This window comes from Salmo trutta, unplaced genomic scaffold (genome assembly GCF_901001165.1).
Source record: "Salmo trutta unplaced genomic scaffold, fSalTru1.1, whole genome shotgun sequence".
Taxonomy (NCBI): Eukaryota; Metazoa; Chordata; class Actinopteri; order Salmoniformes; family Salmonidae; genus Salmo; species Salmo trutta.
The window spans coordinates 3056696-3080116 of NW_021822911.1; the positions used below are offsets into that span (position 1 = coordinate 3056696).

The 23421-nt window shown below is 41.1% G+C and overlaps 1 protein-coding gene and 1 long non-coding RNA gene across 2 annotated transcripts in view; one reads left to right on the top strand and one right to left on the bottom strand.

Annotated features, from left to right (window-relative positions):
- LOC115186778 (uncharacterized) overlaps positions 1 to 18394 on the top strand; it is a 114947-nt gene extending 96553 nt beyond the window's left edge. The window contains exon 2 of the long non-coding RNA XR_003875905.1: positions 18283 to 18394. This is a non-coding gene — a long non-coding RNA (uncharacterized LOC115186778). The remainder of the gene's footprint in view (positions 1 to 18282) is intronic.
- Positions 1 to 23421, bottom strand: part of LOC115186769 (tripartite motif-containing protein 16-like) — a 452306-nt gene that overhangs the window by 67578 nt on the left and 361307 nt on the right. The gene's annotated exons all lie outside the window — the stretch shown is intronic.

Genomic DNA, 23421 nt, shown 5'->3' on the forward strand with positions numbered 1-23421 from the left:
CATACTGAACCTAATCAGGATTAACCCAGGTGTTCATACTGAACCTAATCAGGATTAACCCAGGTGTTCATACTGAACCTAATCAGGATTAACCCAGGTGTTCATACTGCACCTAATCAGGATTAACCCAGGTGTTCATACTGAACCTAATCAGGATTAACCCAGGTGTTCATACTGAACCTTATCAGGATTAACCCAGGTGTTCATACTGAACCTAATCAGGATTAACCCAGGTGTTCATACTGAACCTAAATCAGGCTTAACCCAGGTGTTCATACTGAACCTAGTCAGGATTAACCCAGGTGTTCATACTGAACCTAATCAGGCTTAACCCAGGTGTTCATACTGAACCTAATCAGGATTAACCCAGGTGTTCATACTGCACCTAATCAGGATTAACCCAGGTGTTCATACTGCACCTAATCAGGCTTAACCCAGGTGTTCATGCTGAACCTAATCAGGATTAACCCAGGTGTTCATACTGAACCTAATCAGGATTAACCCAGGTGTTCATACTGAACCTAAATCAGGCTTAACCCAGGTGTTCATACTGAACCTAATCAGGATTAACCCAGGTGTTCATACTGAACCTAGTCAGGATTAACCCAGGTGTTCATATTGAACCTAATCAGGATTAACCCAGGTGTTCATACTGAAACTAATCAGGATTAACCCGGGTGTTCATACTGCACCTAATTAGGATTAACCCAGGTGTTCTCATTTAGGCTTACTTACCTGACTCCAGTCTCCGACTAACTAAGCCAAATTTAAGACACGATCACGAAAGCTACTTAAATGTCCTAGTTTAACTAGTTCTGGCTTAATCTAAACCCTGCAGGGTCTGAATGAAACCTAATGTCCAGTGGGATTGATCTGTTTGATCCAATTGTTTGTTTCAGTTTCCAGTAGTTGAATCCTTTGACGTATTGTTGACTTCAAAACTTTTCAGTTTCAACAAATGCACTGGGTTGGTTGAAAAGTCATACTGTTTTGACATAGTGGAAGATATACTGAATTGATACTGTTTTTCATACTAAGATATGTGCTCATTGGTTATGCAAGAGGGCGGCAGGTAGCCTAGTGGTTAGAGCTGACAAGGTAAAAATACACTGCTCAAAATAAATAAAGGGAACACTTAAACAACACAATGCAACTCCAAGTCAATCACACTTCTGTGAAATCAAACAGTCCACTTAGGAAGCAACACTGATTGACAATACATTTCACATGCTGTTGTGCAAATGGAATAGACAATAGGTGGAAATTATAGGCAATTAGCAAGACACCCCCAATAAAGGAGTGGTTCTGCAGGTGGGGACCACAGACCACTTCTCAGTTCCTATGCTTCCTGGCTGATGTTTTGGTCACTTTTGAATGCTGGCGGTGCTTTCACTCTAGTGGTAGCATGAGATGGAGTCTACAACCCACACAAGTGGCTCAGGTAGTGCAGCTCATCCAGGATGGCACATCAATGCGAGCTGTGGCAAGAAGGTTTGCTGTGTCTGTCAGCGTAGTGTCCAGAGCATGGAGGCGCTACCAGGAGACAGGCCAGTACATCAGGAGACGTGGAGGAGGCCGTAGGAGGGCAACAACCCAGCAGCAAGACCGCTACCTCCGCCTATGTGCAAGGAGGAGCAGGAGGAGCACTGCCAGAGCCCTGCAAAAGGACCTCCAGCAGGCCACATGTGCATGTGTCTGCTCAAACGGTCAGAAACAGACTCCATGAGGGTGGTATGAGGGCCCAACGTCCACAGGTGGGGGTTGTGCTTACAGCCCAACACCGTGCAGGACGTTGGGCATTTGCCAGAGAACACCAAGATTGGCAAATTCGCCACTGGCACCCTGTGCTCTTCACAGATGAAAGCAGGTTCACACTGAGCACGTGACAGACGTGACAGAGTCTGGAGACGCCGTGGAGAACGTTCTGCTGCATGCAACATCCTCCAGCATGACCGGTTTGGCGGTGGGTCAGTCATGGTGTGGGGTGGCATTTCTTTGGGGGGCCGCACAGCACTCCATGTGCTTGCCAGAGGTAGCCTGACTGCCATTAGGTACCGAGATGAGATCCTCAGACCCCTTGTGAGACCATATGCTAGTGCGGTTGGCCCTGGGTTCCTCCTAATGCAAGACAATGCTAGACCTCATGTGGCTGGAGTGTGTCAGCAGTTCCTGCAAGAGGAAGGCATTGATGCTATGCACTGGCCCGCCCGTTCCCCAGACCTGAATCCAATTGAGCACATCTGGGACATCATGTCTCGCTCCATCCACCAACGCCACGTTGCACCACAGACTGTCCAGGAGTTGGCGGATGCTTTAGTCCAGGTCTGGGAGGAGATCCCTCAGGAGACCATCCGCCACCTCATCAGGAGCATGCCCAGGCGTTGTAGGGAGGTCATACAGACACGTGGAGGCCACACACACTACTGAGCCTCATTTTGACTTGTTTTAAGGACATCACATCAAAGTTGGATCAGCCTGTAGTGTGGTTTTCCACTTTAATTTTGAGTGTGACTCCAAATCCAGACCTCCATGGGTTGATAAATTGGATTTCCATTGATTATTTGTGTGTGATTTTGTTGTCAGCACATTCAACTATGTAAAGAAAAAAGTATTTGATAAGATTATTTCATTCATTCAGATCTAGGACGTGTTATTTTAGTGTTCCCTTTATTTTTTTAAGCAGTTTATGTTGTTCTGCCCCTGAACAAGGCAGTTAACCCACTGTTCCCTGGTAGGCAATCATTGTAAATAAGAATTTGTTCTGTTGGGGCTAGGGGGCAGTATTGAGAATTTAGAAAAAAATATGCGCCCATTTCTAACTGCCTCCTACACCAACTCAGAAGCTAGGATATGCATATTATTAACATATTTGGATAGAAAACACTGAATTTTCTAAAACTGTTTGAATGGTGTCTGTAAGTATAACAAAACTCATATGGCAGGCAAAAACCTGAGAAGAATACAAGCAGGAAATGAGAATTTTGTGGCTGTACTATTTTCGAGTCATTGCTAATAGATCACACAGTGACAAAGGATTCATTTTGCACTTCCTACGGCTTCCACTAGATGTCAACGATCTTTATAAAGTTGTTTGAAGCGTCTATGATGAACAGAGACCGGATGACAAGGAAGGGAAGTTGACGTCCCTGGGATGTCGTCACTTCATTATTGTGCGCACATGCGCGTTCATGTGAGGCAAGAAATTTTTCAAAACGTTTTTCAAGACACAGGAGAGGTCAGGTTGAAATATTACTGATGTTTCACGTTAAAAATGGCCCTAAAGATTGATGCTAAACAACGTTTGACATGTTTGAACGAACGTAAATAGATTTTTTTTAACTTTTCGTCGTGACTCCCCCCCTACATTTTGAGGAGCCTACTGAACGCGCTAACAACATGGAACAACTTGGAGATATTTGGACATAAATTATGAACTTTGTCGAAAGAAACCACATTTGTTGTGGATCTGGGATTCCTGGAAGTTCCTTCTGATGAAGATAATCAAAGGTAAGGGATTATTTACAATAGTATTATTGATATTAGATGGTTCCAAGATGGTGCTAACCTGTATATCCTAGCCTATTGTTCTTAGCATAGCACCCCGTTTATTGCAAAGTGTGATTTCCCAGTAAAGTTATTTTGAAATCTGGCAATGCGGTAGCATTTATGAGATGTTAATCTATAATTCTTTGAATGACAATATTATAATTTACCAACGTTTTCGAATAGTAATTTTGTAACGCTGATTCACCGGAAGCATTTGAGGGAAAAAAAATTCTGAATTTCACCGCCACTGTAAAATGCTGTTTTTGGATATAAATATGAACTTGATGGAACAAAAAATGCATGTATTGTATAACATAATGTCCTAGGAGTGTCATCTGATGAAGATTGTCAAAGGTTAGTGCATAATTTTAGCTGGTTTTCTGCTTTTGGTGACGCCTGTCTTTGAATTGACAAAACATTACACACAGCTATTTTCAATGTACTCTCCTAACATAACCTAACTTTATGCTTCGCCGTAAAGCCTCTTTGAAATCGGACAATGTGGTTGGATTTAGGAGATGTTTATCTTTCAAATGGTGAAAAATAGTTGATTGTTTGAGAAATTGTAATGATTAGATTCTTGCAGTTTTGAATTTCCCGCCATGGTATCTTGTCAATAAATCCTGTTAGCGGGATCAGAGCGGGAAGGGGTCCTCTAGAGGTTAACCGACTTGCCTAATTAAATAAAGGTTAAATAAAATTTAAAAATAATGAAGTCTGTTGATTGTCAATCATTGGGTTCCTTTGTTTTGCAATATTCTCAAATCAAATCAAGCTTTATTTATACAGCACTTTTCAGACATGGATGCAACGCAATGGCTTCACAGGAAAAAACAATGAAAATAAACGGATATTTACTACACAACTGAAAGACTACGGAACATTCCAAGGAAAATCCATTGATTAAAATATTAACAATTGGATGCAATATTCAACCATAACGAGATGGACAAGCAGGCACATGTGTAACACATTCTGACTAACGAGGTGACACCAATCAGTGCTAACGAGCTAGACGTGCTAAAGTCCAACCTCAAAACATAAATGGAAAAACCAAAGCCTGTAACACCTTCCCCTTTAAGACAACAAATATATCCTATATTTTCGTTGGACAAGTTTGTTCACCACCAACAGAAAACAACTTCCATTTCACATTATAATCAACTACAATGCTTCACCTTCACCAATATAAACATGGTGTCTACTGGATGTCAACAATTAAAAACAAGAAAAAACACGTACTTTTAAATAATAATAATAATATACAATAGTATTTTTTCACCTTTTTCTTTCTATAGAATCCCCCACCTTGGTTCACTTACTATAGAATCCTAAAACTCACCAGCTTCTAGAACTCTCGTCTTCCTAAAACTCACTAGCTTCTAGAACTCTCATCCCCTTGGAACGAGCCCAAACTAAACTCATCACCAATACAGAAAAACGTGCAGTCAAAATAAATTGTGATCCATGGCAACGCACTGGCTAAACGCAAAACACAAATCTTTTTGACAAATCTTTTTGAGACAATCAGCAACCAAGTTGTCCTCACCACGGACATGTCTGATTTCAAGAGGAAACTCCTGCAATATCTGTGGTAACTTTCCACCTCACTGCGGAGCTTCTCTCTCTTTTCAGGGTTCACTAGATAGGTATGTTGTTGGATCGGGGCCCAGTCCCCAATGTCCTGCTCTAGTACATTTGGGTTGGCACATCTGAGAATGTACCCAGACATTCTAAAAGCAGGGCAACAATGTCAATATAATTGTACCAAAAAATTGTCAGTTGGTTGCATGAATAATTTTCATTACTAAATGTTACATGAAATATTTGATTGCATGTCTTATTTTCAAGGGCTTTTCAATGACATTTTGCTAGGTGGGATAGCCCCAATGTCAAAACACAGTTTTAACGTGTCTAAATCAATAACCAATATGCAGAAACAGTTTGTGATATATTGAAAACCTAAACATAAAATGTGCTATGTACACAAACATCTGCCACAATAATCATATTACTTGTATTTTTTAAAACAAGCACCTTATAAATTGCACAAACACCAAAAACGCTGTTGTTTTGATAAGTAGCAATAAATCTGTGATATCGATTAGGGGGGAAATCAGGTTGTGCGTGCTGTTGAAACTAACACAACTAAAAAAACACATGGAAATGGGAGATATCTTTCACCTCACTGGTTAGAGGACAACCTGCAGAAGACAGTCAGCTACATTTTGGAGTGATGCATTTAAATGTAGGGGTCGCTAAACAAAGGAACACAACACTTATTTGTCATAACTCATCGATATCATGTTGAAATCAATTGTGTGACAGAAGGGAGATGAGGTTGCACGTCCTGTTAAAGTAACAGCTCAAAAACCACATGGAATCTGGGAATAATGTGAACATCACTGGTTAGAGGAACCTTTGTAGAAAACAGATTACTACATTTTGAAGTGTTGCATTTTGATTCCAGTGGGTCACCAATGTGGTAAGTGTAACACAACTCTTTTTTTGTTAGTCACTTTTTGTTAAATCACATAAATAGTAACTCTTCCATTTCAGAGCCTGGATTTTCCCCCTGAGGCTAATATCCATATCATGTTGAAATCAATAGAACAGGGGACAAACGTTTAGGGTTCTACATTGTGACATCATTAAAATACTCCTACTACAATGTTAAAACATTCTACATTGTGACATTAATTCATTGATATCATGAAACAACTCCTTCATGTATTTTCTGATGTTTAATCAGAGATCTTTTATCAGAGTCTCTCTTCCCACATTGATCACAGCTAGGAGATTTCTCTCCTGTGTGTGTTCTCTGATGTTTTTATTTATTTATTTATTTCACCTTTATTTAACCAGGTAGGCAAGTTGAGAACAAGTTCTCATTTACAATTGCGACCTGGCCAAGATAAAGCAAAGCAGTTCGACAACATACAAAAACACAGAGTTACACATGGAGTAAAACAACATACAATCAATGATGCAGTAGAAAAAAATAAGACTATATACAATGTGAGCAAATGATGTGAGATAATGGAGGTAAAGGCAAAAAAATGCCATGGTGGCAAAGTAAATAAAGTATGGCAAGAAAAAAACACTGGAATGGTAGATTTGTAGTTTGAAGAAAGTTAAAAGTTAAAATATAAATAATATGGTGCAAAGGAGCAAAATAAATAAAATAAATAAATACAGTAGGGGAAAAGGTAGTAGTTTGGGCTCAATTAAAGATGGGCTATGTACAGGTGCAGAGATCTGTGAGCTGCTCTGACAGCTGGTGCTTAAAGCAATTGAGGGAGATAAGTGTTTCCAGTTTTAGAGATTTTTGTAGTTCGTTCCAATCATTGGCAGCTGAGAACTGGAAGGAGAGACGACCAAAGGAGGAGTTGGCTTTAGGGGTGACCAGAGAGATATACCTGCTGGAGCGCGTGCTACAGGTGGGTGCTGCTATGGTGACCAGTGAGCGGAGATAAGGGGGGACTTTACCTAGCAGGGTCTTGTAGATGACCTGGAGCCAATGTGTTTGGCGACGATGATGAAGTGAAGGCCAGCCAACGATGGCATATAGGTCGCAGTGGTGGGTTGTATATGGGGCTTTGGTGACAAAACGGATGGCACTGTGATAGACTGCATCCAGCTTGTTGAGTAGGGTATTGGAGGCTATTTTGTAAATGACATCGCCGAAGTCGAGGATTGGTAGGATGGTCAGTTTTACGAGGGTATGTTTGGCAGCATGAGTGAAGGATGCTTTGTTGCGAAATAGGAAGCCAATTCTAGATTTCACTTTGGATTGGAGATGATTGATGTGAGTCTGGAAGGAGAGTTTACAGTCTAACCAGACACCTAGGTATTTGTAGTTGTCCACAAATTCTAAGTTAGAACCGTCCAGAGAAGTTATGCTGGATGGGCGGGCAGGTGCAGGCAGCGATCGGTTGAAGAGCATGCATTTAGTTTTACTTGTGTTTAGGAGCAGTTGGAGACCACGGAAGGAGAGTTGAATGGCATTGAAGCTCGTCTGGAGGGTTGTTAACACAGTGTCCAAAGAAGGGCCAGAAGTATACAGAATGGTGTCGTCTGCGTAGAGGTGGATCAGAGATTCACCAGCAGCAAGAGCGACATCATTTATGTATACAGAGAAAAGAGTTGGCCCAAGAATTGAACCCTGTGGTACCCCCATAGAGACTGCCAGAGGTCCAGACAACAGGCCCTCCGATTTCACACACTGAACTCTGTCAGAGAAGTAGTTGGTGAACCAGGCGACGCAATCGTTTGAGAAACCAAGGCTACTAAGTCTGCCGATGAGGATGTGGTGATTAACAGAGTCAAAAGCTTTGGCCAGGTCAATGAATACGGCAGCACAGTATTGTTTCTTATCGATGGCGGTTACGATGTCGTTTAGGACCTTGAGCGTGGCTGAGGTGCACCCATGACCAGCTCTGAAACCAGATTGCATAGCGGAGAGGGTGCGGTGGGATTCAAAATAGTCGGTAATCTGTTTGTTGACTTGGCTTTCGAAGACCTTAGAAAGGCAGGGTAGGATGGATATAGGTCTGTAGCAACTTGGGTCAAGAGTGTCACCTCCTTTGAAGAGGGGGATGACAGCAGCTGCTTTCCAATCTATGGGAATCTCAGACGACACGAAAGAGAGGCTGAACAGGCTAGTAATAGGGGTTGCAATAATTTCGGCAGATAATTTTAGAAAGAAAGGGTCCAGATTGTCAAGCCCAGCTGATTTGTAGGGGTCCAGATTTTGCAGCTTTTTCAGAACATCAGCTGAATGGATTTGGGAGAAGGAGAAATGGGGGAGGCTTGGGCGAGTAGCTGTGGGGGGTGCAGTGCTGTTGAATGCAGTAGGGGTAGTTAGGTGGAAAGCATGGCCAGCCGTAGAAAAATGCTTATTGAAATTCTCAATTGTAGTGGGCTTATCGGTGGTGACAGAGTTTCCTATCCTCAGTGCAGTGGGCAGTTGGGAGGAGGTGTTCTTATTCTCCATGGACTTTACAATGTCCCAGAACTTTTTAGAGTTGGAGTTGCACGAAGCAAATTTCTGTTTGAAAAAGCTAGCCTTGGCGTTTCTAACTGCCTGTGTGTATTGGTTTCTAACTTCCCTAAAAAGTTGCATATCGTGGGGGCAGTTCGATGCTAATGCAGAACGCCACAGGATATTTTTGTGTTGGTTAAGGGCAGTCAGGTCTGGGGAGAACCAAGGGCTATATCTGTTCCTGGTTCTAAATTTCTTGAAAGGGGCATGCTTATTTAAGATGGAGAGGAAGGCATTTAAAAAAAATAACCAGGCATCCTCTACTGACGGGATGAGGTCAATATCCTTCCAGGATACCAGGGCCAGGTCGATTAGAAAGGCTTGCTCGTTGAAATGTTTCAGGGAGCGTTTGACAGTGATGAGTGGAGGTCGTTTGACCGCTGACCCATTACGGGTGCAGGCAATGAGGCAGTGATCGCTGAGATCTTGGTTGAAAACAGCAGAGGTGTAATTAGAGGGCACATTGGTTAGGATGATATCTATGAGGGTGCCAGTGTTTGCGGCTTTGGGGTTGTACCTGGTGGGTTCATTAATAATTTGTGTGAGATTGAGGGCATCAAGCTTGGATTGTAGAATGGCTGGGGTGTTAAGCATGTCCCAGTTTAGGTCGCCTAGTAGCACGAGCTCTGAAGATAGATGGGGGGCAATCAGTTCACATATGGTGTCCAGAGCACAGCTAGGGGCCGAGGGGGGTCTATAGCAGGCGGCAACGGTGAGAGACTTGTTTTTGGAGAGATGGATTTTTAGAAGTAGAAGTTCAAATTGTTTGGGTACAGACCTGGATAGCAGGACAGAACTCTGCAGGCTCTCTCTGCAGTAGATTGCAACACCGCCCCCTTTGGTCGTTCTATCTTGTCTGAAAACGTTGTAGTTAGGGATGAAGATTTCACAGTTTTTGGTGGACTTCCTAAGCCAAGATTCAGACACAGCTAGGACATCCGGGTTGGCAGAGTGTGCTAAAGCAGTGAATAAAACAAACTTAGGGAGGAGGCTTCTAATGTTAACATGCATGAAACCAAGGCTATTACGGTTACAGAAGTCATCAAAAGAGAGCGCCTGGGGAGTAGGAGTGGAGCCAGGCATTGCAGGGCCTGGATTCACTTCTACATCCCCAGAGGAGCAGAGAAGAATAAGTATGAGGGTACGGCTAAAAGCTATAAGAATTGGACGTCTGTGACGTCCAGAATAGAGAGAAAAAGGAGCAGGTTTCTGGGGGCGATAAAATAGCTTCAAGGTATAATGTACAGACAAAGGTATGGTGGGATGTGAGTACAGAGGAGGTAAACCTAGGCATTTAGTGATTATGAGAGAGATATTGTCTCTAGAAACATCATTGAAACCAGAAGATGTCATAGCATGTGTGGGTGGAGGAACTGAGAGGTTGGATAAGGTGTAATGAGCAGGGCTAGAGGCTCTACAGATCAATGAGGTTAGATCCCAATACCCATGTAGACATAGCTTACTGACAGATCAATGAGGTCAGATCCCAATACCCATGTAGACATAGCTTACTGACAGATCAATGAGGTCAGATCCCAATACCCATGTAGACATAGCTTACTGACAGATCAATGAGGTTAGATCCCAATACCCATGTAAACATAGCTTACTGACAGATCAATGAGGTCAGATCCCAATACCCATGTAAACATAGCTTACTGACAGATCAATGAGGTCAGATCCCAATACCCATGTAGACATAGTTTACTGACAGATCAATGAGGTCAGATCCCAATACCCATGTAGACATAGCTTACTGACAGATCAATGAGGTTAGATCCCAATACCCATGTAAACATAGCTTACTGACAGATCAATGAGGTCAGATCCCAATACCCATGTAAACATAGCTTACTGACAGATCAATGAGGTTGGATCCCAATACCATGTAAACATAGCTTACTGACAGATCAATGAGGTCAGATCCCAATACCCATGTAAACATAGCTTACTGACAGATCAATGAAGTCAGATCCCAATACCCATGTAAACATAGCTTACTGACAGATCAATGAGGTCAGATCCCAATACCCATGTAAACATAGCTTACTGACAGATCAATGAGGTCAGATCCCAATACCCATGTAGACATAGCTTACTGACAGATCAATGAGGTTAGATCCCAATACCCATGTAGACATAGCTTACTGACAGATCAATGAGGTCAGATCCCAATACCCATGTAGACATAGCTTACTGACAGATCAATGAGGTTGGATCCCAATACCCATGTAGACATAGCTTACTGACAGATCAATGAGGTTAGATCCCAATACCCATGTAGACATAGCTTACTGACAGATCAATGAGGTTAGATCCCAATACCCATGTATTGCGAACAGGTTGATTATAGCGGTAGTTGTTTCGATAGTGAAGTACTTTACAGTTATTTTGACTGTGGTGGTTATTGGAGTCGTGGTTTCCTGGAAGAAACCGTTGTTGTGCATCATCTTTCAACGCTCCAATATCTGATAATGACCAAACCTGTAGAGGCTATTTGGGAATTAAACTTTTATTAACCTGAAAGCGTTGCTTCATAGTATTACCATCTGTTGTGTTGGTAGAATGTGGAAAGACCCACCTCATTGGTTAATATTCACTGTAGTAGAAACATCTGTTGTGTTGGTAGAATGTGGAAAGACCCACCTCATTGGTTAATATTCACTGTAGTAGAAACATCTGTTGGGTTGGTAGAATGTGGAAAGACCCACCTCATTGGTTAATATTCACTGTAGTGGAAACATCTGTTGGGTTGGTAGAATGTGTAAAGACCCACCTCATTGGTTAATATTCACTGTAGTAGAAACATCTGTTGGGTTGGTAGAATGTGGAAAGACCCACCTCATTGGTTAATATTCACTGTAGTAGAAACATCTGTTGTGTTGGTAGAATGTGGAAAGACCCACCTCATTGGTTAATATTCACTGTAGTGGAAACATTTGTTGTGTTGGTAGAATGTGGAAAGACCCACCTCATTGGTTAATATTCACTGTAGTATTACCATCTGTTGGGTTGGTAGAATGTGGAAAGACCCACCTCATTGGTTAATATTCACTGTAATAGAAACATCTGTTAGGTTGGTAGAATGTGTAAAGACCCACCTCATTGGTTAATATTCACTGTAGTAGAAACATCTGTTGTGTTGGTAGAATGTGGAAAGACCCACCTCATTGGTTAATATTCACTGTAGTATTAACATCTGTTGTGTTGGTAGAATGTGTAAAGACCCACCCCATTGGTTAATATTCACTGTAGTATTACCATCTGTTGGGTTGGAAGAATGTGTAAAGACCCACCTCATTGGTTAATATTCACTGTAGTAGAAACATCTGTTGGGTTGGTAGAATGTGGAAAGACCCACCTCATTGGTTAATATTCACTGTAGTAGAAACATCTGTTGGGTTGGTAGAATGTGGAAAGACCCACCTCATTGGTTAATATTCACTGTAGTAGAAACATCTGTTGGGTTGGTAGAATGTGGAAAGACCCACCTCATTGGTTAATATTCACTGTAGTAGAAACATCTGTTGGGTTGGTAGAATGTGGAAAGACCCACCTCATTGGTTAATATTCACTGTAGTATTACCATCTGTTGGGTTGGTAGAATGTGGAAAGACCCACCTCATTGGTTAATATTCACTGTAGTATTACCATCTGTTGGGTTGGTAGAATGTGGAAAGACCCACCTCATTAGTTAATATTCACTGTAGTATTACCATCTGTTGGGTTGGTAGAATGTGGAAAGACCCACCTCATTGGTTAATATTCACTGTAGTAGAAACATCTGTTGTGTTGGTAGAATGTGGAAGTAGGTTATTATTACTTATTACAAATCTGCAGTTGTCTGACTATTATATTATTATTTAATGAAATAAATGTAAAAATGCACTTTTTGTCTGGAAATAAAATCAACATTTATCTGCGTTTCCCTCCAGTCAACAGACGGAGATGTGCGTCTTTCAGGCGATGCTTTCAGCGTGACGTATAATCTAGTGGACGGAACACTTCTTCAACAACATCTAGTCAGACACCTCGGTAGCTTCCTAGCCGAATCATTCAAGCTGTTCAGACTGCTTCGGTGTATATTTGTCACTGTATTTTAAACATAATTCTGGCTTATAACTATTTTCTCTATTTAATGTCATATTTCCGTTTAGTCAGGTAACTGTAGCTGTCTTGATAAATTAGCCTATCACTAGGCTAGTCGCTAACTAGCTAGGTTAGCTGGCTAACATTCCCGACCATGAGCTCACTAAGTTACTCTCCTCCTGTTAAAGAAGAGGATGTCTGCTGGACGGAGAAAGAAGCTCTAGTGAAAGAGGAGGAGGAAGAGGGTCTGTGGCTGAACGTGGTCGTGAAAGAGGAGGAAGAGGATGTCACAGTACAAAAAGAAGTTGAGGGTGAGGCTGTTACATTGAAAGAAGAAAAGAAAGATGATGCTTTTTTTGGAGTGAAGGAAGGAGAGAGAACTGTCATATTGAAGGAGGAAGAGGAGGAGGAGACAGAAGATCTGAACACCAGTAAGTCCTGTCTTGAAAATAGTTGTTGAACTGATGCGTGGTTTTAAAACGGCATTCTACTGAAGTTCTGAGCTTAAATGCCGTTTTTTAATGTAGGAATTGATAAAGCTACACTGTAAGATGTGAATACCATCAACAAGCTGGCCAACAACAAAACTTTAACAATGGATTTGCAGCAAAATCACAACTTAGATGTCTCACAGAATGGACTAGCCCTCATTCAATACTGCAATTACATTGTATTAAACAGGAGGGCAATTCCTAGGCCAATATTAACTGTGGTCAAGTGAGCAGACAGTCGCAAAACGCGGTCAGTCCATCTGCTCTTCAGTTTCTTCCTGAAATCGCGTACACAAATTGACTTTACGGAATCACGTATTTTTTCTGGTAGGGAAACTGAGTTGGATGGACTCTCATGCACAGATAGTCGAGACATGGCTACAAATCATTCCAAGAAAACCGTTTGACGCACACTTTTAATTTTGGCGTTGTCAAAAAGGACTTTGATATCGTTGCTAGAGTGAGGCTGCAGTAGTCTAACATGGTGCTGTTTAGCAAATGTTGAATTGTTAAAGCAAGTTGTTTACAGTCATGACATACTTTTGTATAGATAGTGTATGTGGACACCCCTTCAAATTAGTGGATTCGGCTATTTCAGCCACACCTGTTGCCGACAGGTGTATAAAATCGAGCACACAGCCATGTAATCTCCATAGACAAACATTGGCAGTTGAATAGCCTTACTGAAGCGCTCAGTGACTTTCAATGTGGCACCGTCATAGGATGCCACCATTCCAATAAGTCCGTTTGTTGAATTTTTGCCTTGCTAGAGCTTCCCCAATCAACTGTAAGTGCTGTTATTGTGAAGTGTTAACATCTAGGAGCAACAACCGCTCAGTGGTGGGCCACACAAGCTCATAGAACATGTGCTGAAGCGCGTAACGAGTACAAATCGTCTGTCCTCGGTTTCAACACTCGCTACCGAGTTCCAAACTGCCTCTGGAAGCAATGTCATCACAATAACTTTTTGTCAGGATCTAAATGAAATGGGTTACCATTGCAGCCACATACAAGCCTAAGATCACCATGCGCAATACCAAGCGTCAGCTGGAGTGGTGTAAACGCTACAGCATACAATGACATTCTAGACGATTCTGTGCTTCCAACTTTGTGGCAACAATTTGGGGAAGACCCTTTCCTGTTTCAGCATGACAATGCCCCTGTGCTCAAAGCGAGGTCCATAAAGAAATGGTTTGTCGAGATCGGTGTAGAAGAACTTGACTGGCCTGCACAGAGCCCCGACCTCAACCCATCGGACACCTTTGGGATGGATTGGTACGCCAACTGCGAGCCAGGCCTAATCGCCCAACATCAGTGCCCGACCTCACTAATGCTCTTGTGGCTGAATGGAAGCACAGCAATGTTCCAACATTTAGTGGAAAGCCTTCCCAGAAGAGTGGAGGCTGTTATACCAGCAAAGGGGGGACCAACTCCATTTTAATGACCATGATTCTGGAATAAGTTGTTCGACAAGCAGGTGTCCACATATTTATGGTCATGTAGTGTATCTACTGTAGTCCAAAGTTGCTCTATAGCTCTGTCACCGAAATAAATGTATTTCCTGTTGCCAAGTCATTTCCGGTTTCTATGCCTTTAGTTTTCCCTGTGGAACAATTTATGGGTGAATCCTGAAAGCTATAGATGGATTGTTCCAGAAGGTTGTGTTTTTAGGGATTCATATTGATTCTTGTAGAAACGTTCAATTTTCTTCCACATTGTTCTAGTGTTCTTCCACATTGTTCTAGTGTTCTTCCACATTGTTCTAGTGTTCTTCCACATTGTTCTAGTGTTCTTAAGTATGAAGCTGTTAATGTTCTATATTTTATCCTTTGAAAATAGATACGTACAATTATTGTGTGGATGAGCGAGTGCATCTTCAATCTGTACCCATTGTTCCTCTTTAGTGCATTTAACTATACAGTACCAGTCACAAGTTTGGACACAACTACTCATTCAAGGGTTTTTCTTTAATTTTACTATTTTCTAAATTGTAGAATAATAGTGAAGACATCAAAACTATGAAATAACACATATGGAATCATGTAGTAACCAAAAAAGTGTTAAACAAATCAAAATATATTTTAGGTTCTTCAAAGTAGCCATCCTTTGCATTGATGACAGCTTTGCACACTCTTGGCATTCTCTCAACCAGCTTCAGCTGGAATGATTTTCCAACAGTCTTGAAGAAGTTCCCACATATGCTGAGCACTTGTTAGCTGCTTTTCCTTCACTCTGTGGTCCAACTCATCACAAACCACCTCAATTGGGTTGAGGTCGGGTGGTTGTGGAGGCCAGGTCAACTGATGCAGCACTCCACCACTCTCCATGGTCAAATAGCCATTACACAGCCTGGAGGTGTGTTTTGGGTCATTGTCCTGTTGAAAAACAAATGATAGTTCACTAAGCACAAACCAGGTGGGATGGCGTATCGCTGCAGAATGTTGTGGTAGCCATGCTGGTTAAGTGTGCCTCGAAATCTAAATAAATCACTGACAGTGTCACCAGCAAAGCACCCCCACACCATCACATCTCCTCCATGTTTCACGGTGGGAACCGCACACGCGGAGATCATCCGTTCACATACTCTGCGTCTCACAAAGACACGGCAGTTAGAATCAAAGATCTCAAATATGGACTCACAGACTAAAGGACAAATTTCCCTGGTCTAATGTCCATTTCTTGTGTTTCTTGGCCCAGGAAAGTCTCTTCTTATTATTGGTGTCCTTTAGTAGTGGCTTCTTTGCAGCAATTCGACCATGAAGGCCTGATTCACACAGTCTCCTCTGAACAGTTGATGTTGAGATGTGTCTGATACTTGAACTCTGTGAAGCATATATTTGGGATGCAATCTGAGGCGCAGTTAACTCTAATGAACTTATCCTCTGCAGCAGAGGTAACTCTGGGTCTTCCTTTCCTGTGGCAGTCCTCATGAGGGCCAGTTTCATAGTGCTTGATGGTTTTTGCGACTGCACTTGAAGAAACTTTCAAAGTTCTTGACATTTTCCGGATTGACTGACCTTCATGTCTGAATGTAATGATGGACTGTCATTTCTCTTTGCTTATTTGAGCTGTTTGTGCCGTAATATGGACTTGGTCTTTCAGCAAATAGGGCTATCTTCTGTATACCAACCCTACTTTGTCACAACACAACTGATTGGCTCAAACGCATTAAGAAATATTCTAGTGTTATAGTGTTCTAAAACTTTCCTAGTGTTCTAAAACTTTTGACCGGTAGTGTATATTAAAGGAGATCTAGATTGTAGATCATCAGTTATTAGGTCTGCTATCATGTTATATATATTTATATATTAAAGGAGCTCTAGACTGTAGATCATCAGTTATTAGGTCTGCTATAATGTTATATATATTTATATATTAAAGGAGATCTAGACTGTAGATCATCAGTTATTAGGTCTGCTATCATGTTATATATATGTATATATTAAAGGAGATCTAGGCTGTAGATCATCAGTTATTCTTTATTTTTCCTATTGTCATTCCTATTGTCATTATTGGGGAAGGCACTGTAGCTCAGTGCCTTCCCTGTAGCTCAGTTGGTAGAGCATGGTGTTTGCAACGCCAGGGTTGTGGGTTTGATTCCCACGGGGGGCCAGCACAGGAAAAAAAATGTATGAAATTGTATGAAATGTATGCATTCACTACTGTAAGTCGCTCTGGATAAGAGCGTCTGCTAAATGACTAAAATGTAAAAATGTAGTTTTTTCCATGTTAATTTTATGTCCTAATTTTATGTCCTGAGATTTTAGAGGATTCTGAAAATATTTTTAGCTGGGGGGCATTTAGTTTTCAATATTGGTCATGTACTGTATATCAGTAAAGGTAGTTTATATTCATGTTTAAAAATACTGACACCTGTTATGTGCAAACAGGAAGGGGGAGAGGGGACATCCCTGTCTTGTTCCCATTTCTAAAGCAATTTAATCAGATAATGACTGTAAGTTGCTTTGGATATAAGTGTCTGTTAAATGGCATATATTATGATAAGTAAAGAAAATAAACCTGGCAAATGTCTCGCAGCTCTCAGAAAAGGAATACATGCTAAACCAGTTATGATTTTAAAAGAGAAAAGCAGTAATTAGAAACAACAATGTGATTTAATTACAATTTTAAAAGCTTCTATGAACTTATATATAAATAAGAATAAAACAACAGTTGAACGGATCCCCCCGCTCTCAGAATGTTGACTTTGTTCTGATAATTCCACATCTTAAGGGTATTTAGCGTTTTTCTGCTTAACGTCGGTTCAGTGGCATTGGGCATCTTTGACTATTGTTATCTACATTGCTCCAGATCCTCCGGTGATACAGCCACGCCAAGCTCCTCCAATATCAGCTTGATAAAGGAACTGGAAAGGTCTCTTTTTTCTACCTAATTTTCCGGTAGGGACAATATTCTCATGTTTTGTCTCAATCTGTTTTCTAGCTGATCCAGCTCATCTTCTAAAGTTTGCACCATTGTTTCCAGATGGGGTATTGTGATGTGATTATGGGGTATTGTGATGTCATTATGGGGTATTGTGATAACAATTTTGTTGTCTTGTTTGTCCACGCACCCACCCTGCACATCTGACAGATTCCACTTTCCTTTCTAACAAATCCACCCTTTTAACAACAGATTGCTACAGTTTGTGTATTTTGGTGTTGTAGCATTGAGAGTATTTTAGCTATGCTTTCCTGGATATCCTTTAGCTGTTTGTTGCTCTCATTTGCATCTCCAAGTTGTTCTTTGTCTTTTTTCCTCTGAGGGAATCCATGGCTTGTTGGGTTCGAGTCTCAGCGTTGCTTTACTCACAGATTGGTTCACTGTTGTATGTAACTGACCTCTCACTCTCCCCCGGTTGCTTGGAGAAAGATTCATCTATCAGTTTTAAAGGCTTCGTTTAAACTATGTTGTCTGGCTTCTACATGTAATCACAGTTTTGATGTTCATGCGCCTCTTTACTGAACCAAGTTTATTTTTAAGGATGAAAGGTTTTAGGATGAAAATTTGTCTCAGGTTGAGGATCTGATTGTGATTTAAAACCTAACAGGAAGACCGTGTTATCAGTTTTGATCTCTCTGTTAAACTAAATACCCTCTTTGTCTTTGGCAGGAGAGAGACCAAACTCAGAGGAACCAGAGGCAGAGGTGTCCAAAACAGCAAGACGACACCACTGCTCCCAGTGTGGAAAGGTTTTTTCCCGTTTAGCATCCCTGAAAAGACATAAAAGAATACATACAGGAGAGAAGCCTTACTACTGCTCCCAATGTGGAAAGAGTTTTACCCAGTTAGGAACCCTGAACATACATAAGAGAATACACTCTGGAGCGAAGCCTCACCAATGCACCAAGTGTGGAGAGGTTTTTTCCCATTTAAGGTTCCTAAAAATACACGAAAGAATACATACAGGAGAGAAGCCTTTCCACTGCTCCCACTGTGGAAAGTGTTATATCAAGTTAGGGAACCTAAAAGAGCATGAGAGGAAACACACAGGAGAAAAGCTTTTCCAATGTTCCCAGTGTGGAAAGAGTATTCACGGAACCTAAAAGGGCATGAGAGAATACACACAAGAGAGGAGAGGACTTACTACTACTGCTCTCAGTGTGGAAAGCGTTTTAGTTGGTTAAAGGATCTAAAACGGCATGAGAGAACACACACTGGAGAGACCCCTTACCAATGCTCTCAGTGTGGAAAGGCTTTCTCTCGTTTAGCGTCCCTGAAGATACACAAAAGAATACATACAGGAGAGAAGCCTTACCACTGCTCCCAATGTGGAAGCAGTTTTGCCCAGTTAGGATGCCTGAAAGGGCATGAGAGAATACACACAAGAGAGGAGAGGACTTACTACTACTGCTCTCAGTGTGGAAAGCGTTTTATTTGGTTAAAGGACCTAAAACGGCATGAGAGAACACACACTGGAGAGACCCCTTACCAATGCTCTCAGTGTGGAAAGGCTTTCTCTCGTTTAGCATCCCTGAAGATACACAAAAGAATACACTCTGGAGCGAAGCCTTACCATTGCGCCGAGTGTGGAACCGTTTTTCCTCATTTAGGTTCCTTGAAATTACATGAAAGAATACATACGGGAGAGAAGCCTTACCACTGCTCCCACTGCGGAAAGCGTTTTACCAGGTTAGGGCACCTAAAAGAACATGAGAGGACGCACACAGGAGAAAAACATTTCCAATGTTCCCAGTGTGGAAAGAGTTTTACCCATTCACAGACCCTCAAAGGGCATGAGAGAATACACACAAGACAGGAGAGGACTTACTATTACTGCTCCCAGTGTGGAAAGAGTTTTAGTTGTTTAAAGTACCTGAAAAGGCACGAGAGAACACACACTGGAGAGACCCCTTGCCACTGCTCCCAGTGTGGAAAGAGTTTTACCCAGTTTGGGAGCCTGAACAAACATAAGAGAATACACTCTGGAGAGAAGCCCTAGCGGTATACAATAAAGACTGTATACCTGGGTATTTGGAAATAGCCACCACGGGATGGTTTTTCAATACATTATAATATCTGTAGCCACTTCAGTAAATACCTGTAGTCAACTTGTGCAATACATTAGGAGATAAAGCAGATGGCGATCTTCATTTCACCTGTCACATTATTTTACATTATGAAGCTAACCGTAGTTCCCCAGAATAGTTGAACCAGTCATGTGTTTGTTTGTAAATAACAACAGAAAGCGAGAGCAGCTGAGTTCAGATGTGTATTGACGGGGGTCACGTTATATAATGAAAGTCATCAGTGTTTTTTTGGTTCAATAGCGTGATCACTTAAGTGTCACTAAAGCTTTACCTTCACAGAAAATACATTAGTGCAACACATTTGTCCAGAAAATAGCTTAATTTTCATCAGATGACAAACAGAAATTCAACGCTATTTGGCTGGCAGCCACACAAGTAAATTAGTTTACAATGAAAATCAAGGTCTTTTTTTTAAACGATGCATGGCCATCATCATATTTCTAAACTTTTTATAATAGAAAGAATGTAGCCAGCTACCGTTCCTAATGTTTTGTTTTAAAGTGAATCTGTCATTTTAGCTGATAGTCTACAGGAGAACAGCACCAAGTAGCTCCACAAAGTCTGAAGCAGAAATCACAATAACAAGCATCTTAGCTCTACAGGTACAAAACGCAGACAGATTTTTCTGACGAGTTTTACATATTTATCCTGCATGAAAAACTCATAATTCTGCATAAACGCCAAGTTTAACTTGCTAGTTATCTCAGTAGGTGGCTGAATTGGTAAGGAGACGGGGCATCATATAGTGTTAACTTTCTGCCCTGTTTGAAAAGGTCAAAGCACTTTGAATTAGTTATCTGTACAGCTGCCACTGCTATCTTGATCTTCTTGTGTTTTTTTTAAATGTCTGTACTCGGCCTGTCTGCTCATCCCTCCTCATCTCCAAGCGGAGCAGGCAGGCCTGTTGCCCTTGCGACTCCAGAATCCAAACAGACACAGCTTGTACACATGCTGCTCCAGAGCCAGTACTGTTGTATATGTGTGTGTGTATACACAGTGCATTCAGAAAGTATTCAAATTCCCTTTTCCACATGTTGTTACGTTACAGCCTTATTCTAAAATGGATTAAGTCGTTTTTTTAACTCCTCAATCTACACACAATACCCCATAATGACATCACAATACCCCACAATGACAAGGCAATAACAGGTTTTTAGATACTTTTGCAAATGTATTAAAAACTAAAAACAGAAACCTTATTTACATAAGTATTCAGACCCTTTACTATGAGACTTGAAATTGAGCTCAGTTGAATCCTGTTTCCATTGATCGTCCTTGAGATGTTTCTACAACTTGATTTGGAGTCCACTTGTTTTAAATTCAATTGATTGGACATGATTTGGAAAGGCACACACCTGTCTATATAAGGTCCCACAGTTGACAGTGCATGTCCGAGCAAAAACCAAGCCATGAAGTCGAAGGAATTATCCGTAGGTTTCCAAGACAGGATCTGGGGAAGGGTACCAAAACATTTCTGCAGCATTGATGGTCCCCAAGAACACGGTGGCCTCCATCATTCTTAAATGGAAGAAGTTTGGATCCACCAAGACTCTTCCTAGAGCTGGTCGTCTGGCCAAACTGAGCAATCGGGGGAGAAGGGCCTTGGTCTGGGAGGTGACCAAGAAGTCACCTCCCTGAGTTCCTCTGTGTAGATAGGAGAACCTTCCAGAAGGGCAAACCAATCAGGCCTTTATGCTAGAGTGGCCAGATGGAAGCCACTCCTTAGTAAAAGGCACATGACAGCCCGCTTGGAGTTTGCCAAAAGGCACCTAAAGGACTCTGACCATGAGAAACATGGTCTGGTCTGATGGAACCAAGGTTAAACTCTTTGGCCTGAATGCCAAGCGTAACGTCTAGAGGAAACCAGGCACCATCCCTACGGTGAAGCATGGTGGTGGCAGCATCATGCTGTGGGGATGTTTTTCAGAGGCAGGGACTGGGAGACTTGTCAAGATCGAGGGAAAGATGAACGGAGCAAAGTATAGAGAGATCATTGATGAAAACCTGCTCCAGAGTGCTCAGGACCTCAGACTGGGGCGAAGGTTCCCCTTCAACAGGACAATGATCCTAAACGCAGAGCCAAGACAATGCAGGAGTGGCTTCGGGACAAGTCTCAATGTCCTTGAGTGGCCTAGCCACAGCCTGGACTGAAACCTGATCGAACATCTCTGGAGAGACCTTAAAATAGCTGTGCAGCAAAGCTCCCCATCCAACCTGACAGAGCTTGAGAGGATCTGCAGAGAAGAATGGGAGAAACTCCCCAAATACAGGTGTGCCAAGCTTGTTGTGTCATACCCAAGAAGACTGGAGGGTGTAATTTCTGCCAAATGTGCTTTGTTCCCAGGTTAAACAAAGTAATGAGTAAAGGGTCTGAATACTTATGTAAATGTCTTATTTCCATTTTTTTATTTTTATACATTTGCAAACATTTCTAAAAGCCAGTTTTTGCTTTTTCATTATGGGGTATTGTGTGTAGATTGAAGAGGAAAAAAACTATTTTAATCAATTTTAGAATAACGTAACAAAATGTGTAAAAAGTCAAGGGGTCTGAATACTTTCCGAAGGCATTGTATGGTATGAGCATTTCTTGAGTCTAAACTTGAAACCTCTTGAATTTAGTCGTTTTGTTTCATTTAGATAATTAGTATTCATCAAGCTAAATTAATATGAAAATGTGATTACGTTGTTGACATGAAACATTCACTACATCATGACTGTTCCCATATTAAAACATTCACTACATCCTGACTGTTCCCATATTAAAACATTCACTACATCATGACTGTTCCCATATTAAAACATTCACTACATCCTGACTGTTCCCATATTAAAACATTCACTACATCATGACTGTTCCCATCAGAATTATTAAAAAATTCACTACATCATGACTGTTCCCATCAGTATTATTAAAACATTCACTACATCATGACTGTTCCCATATTAAAACATTCACTACATCATGACTGTTCCCATATTAAAACACTCACTACATCATGACTGTTCCCATATTAAAACATTCACTACATCATGACTGTTCCCATATTAAAACATTCACTACATCATGACTGTTCCCATATTAAAACATTCACTACATCATGGCTGTTCCCATATTAAAACATTCACTACATCCTGACTGTTCCCATATTAAAACATTCACTACATCATGACTGTTCCCATATTAAAACATTCACTACATCATGACTGTTCCCATATTAAAACATTCACTACATCATGGCTGTTCCCATCAGTATTATTAAAACATTCACTACATCATGGCTGTTCCCATCAGTATTATTAAAACATTCACTACATCATGACTGTTCCAATATTAAAACATTCACTACATCATGACTGTTCCCATATTAAAACATTCACTACATCATGACTGTTCCCATCAGTATTATTAAAACATTCACTACATCATGACTGTTCCCATATTAAAACATTCACTACATCCTGACTGTTCCCATCAGTATTATTAAAACATTCACTACATCATGACTGTTCCAATATTAAAACATTCACTACATCATGACTGTTCCCATATTAAAACATTCACTACATCATGACTGTTCCCATATTAAAACACTCAATACATCATGACTGTTCCCATCAGTATTATTAAAACATTCACTACATCATCACTGTTCCCATCAGTATTATTAAAACATTCACTACATCATGACTGTTCCCATATTAAAACATTCACTACATCATG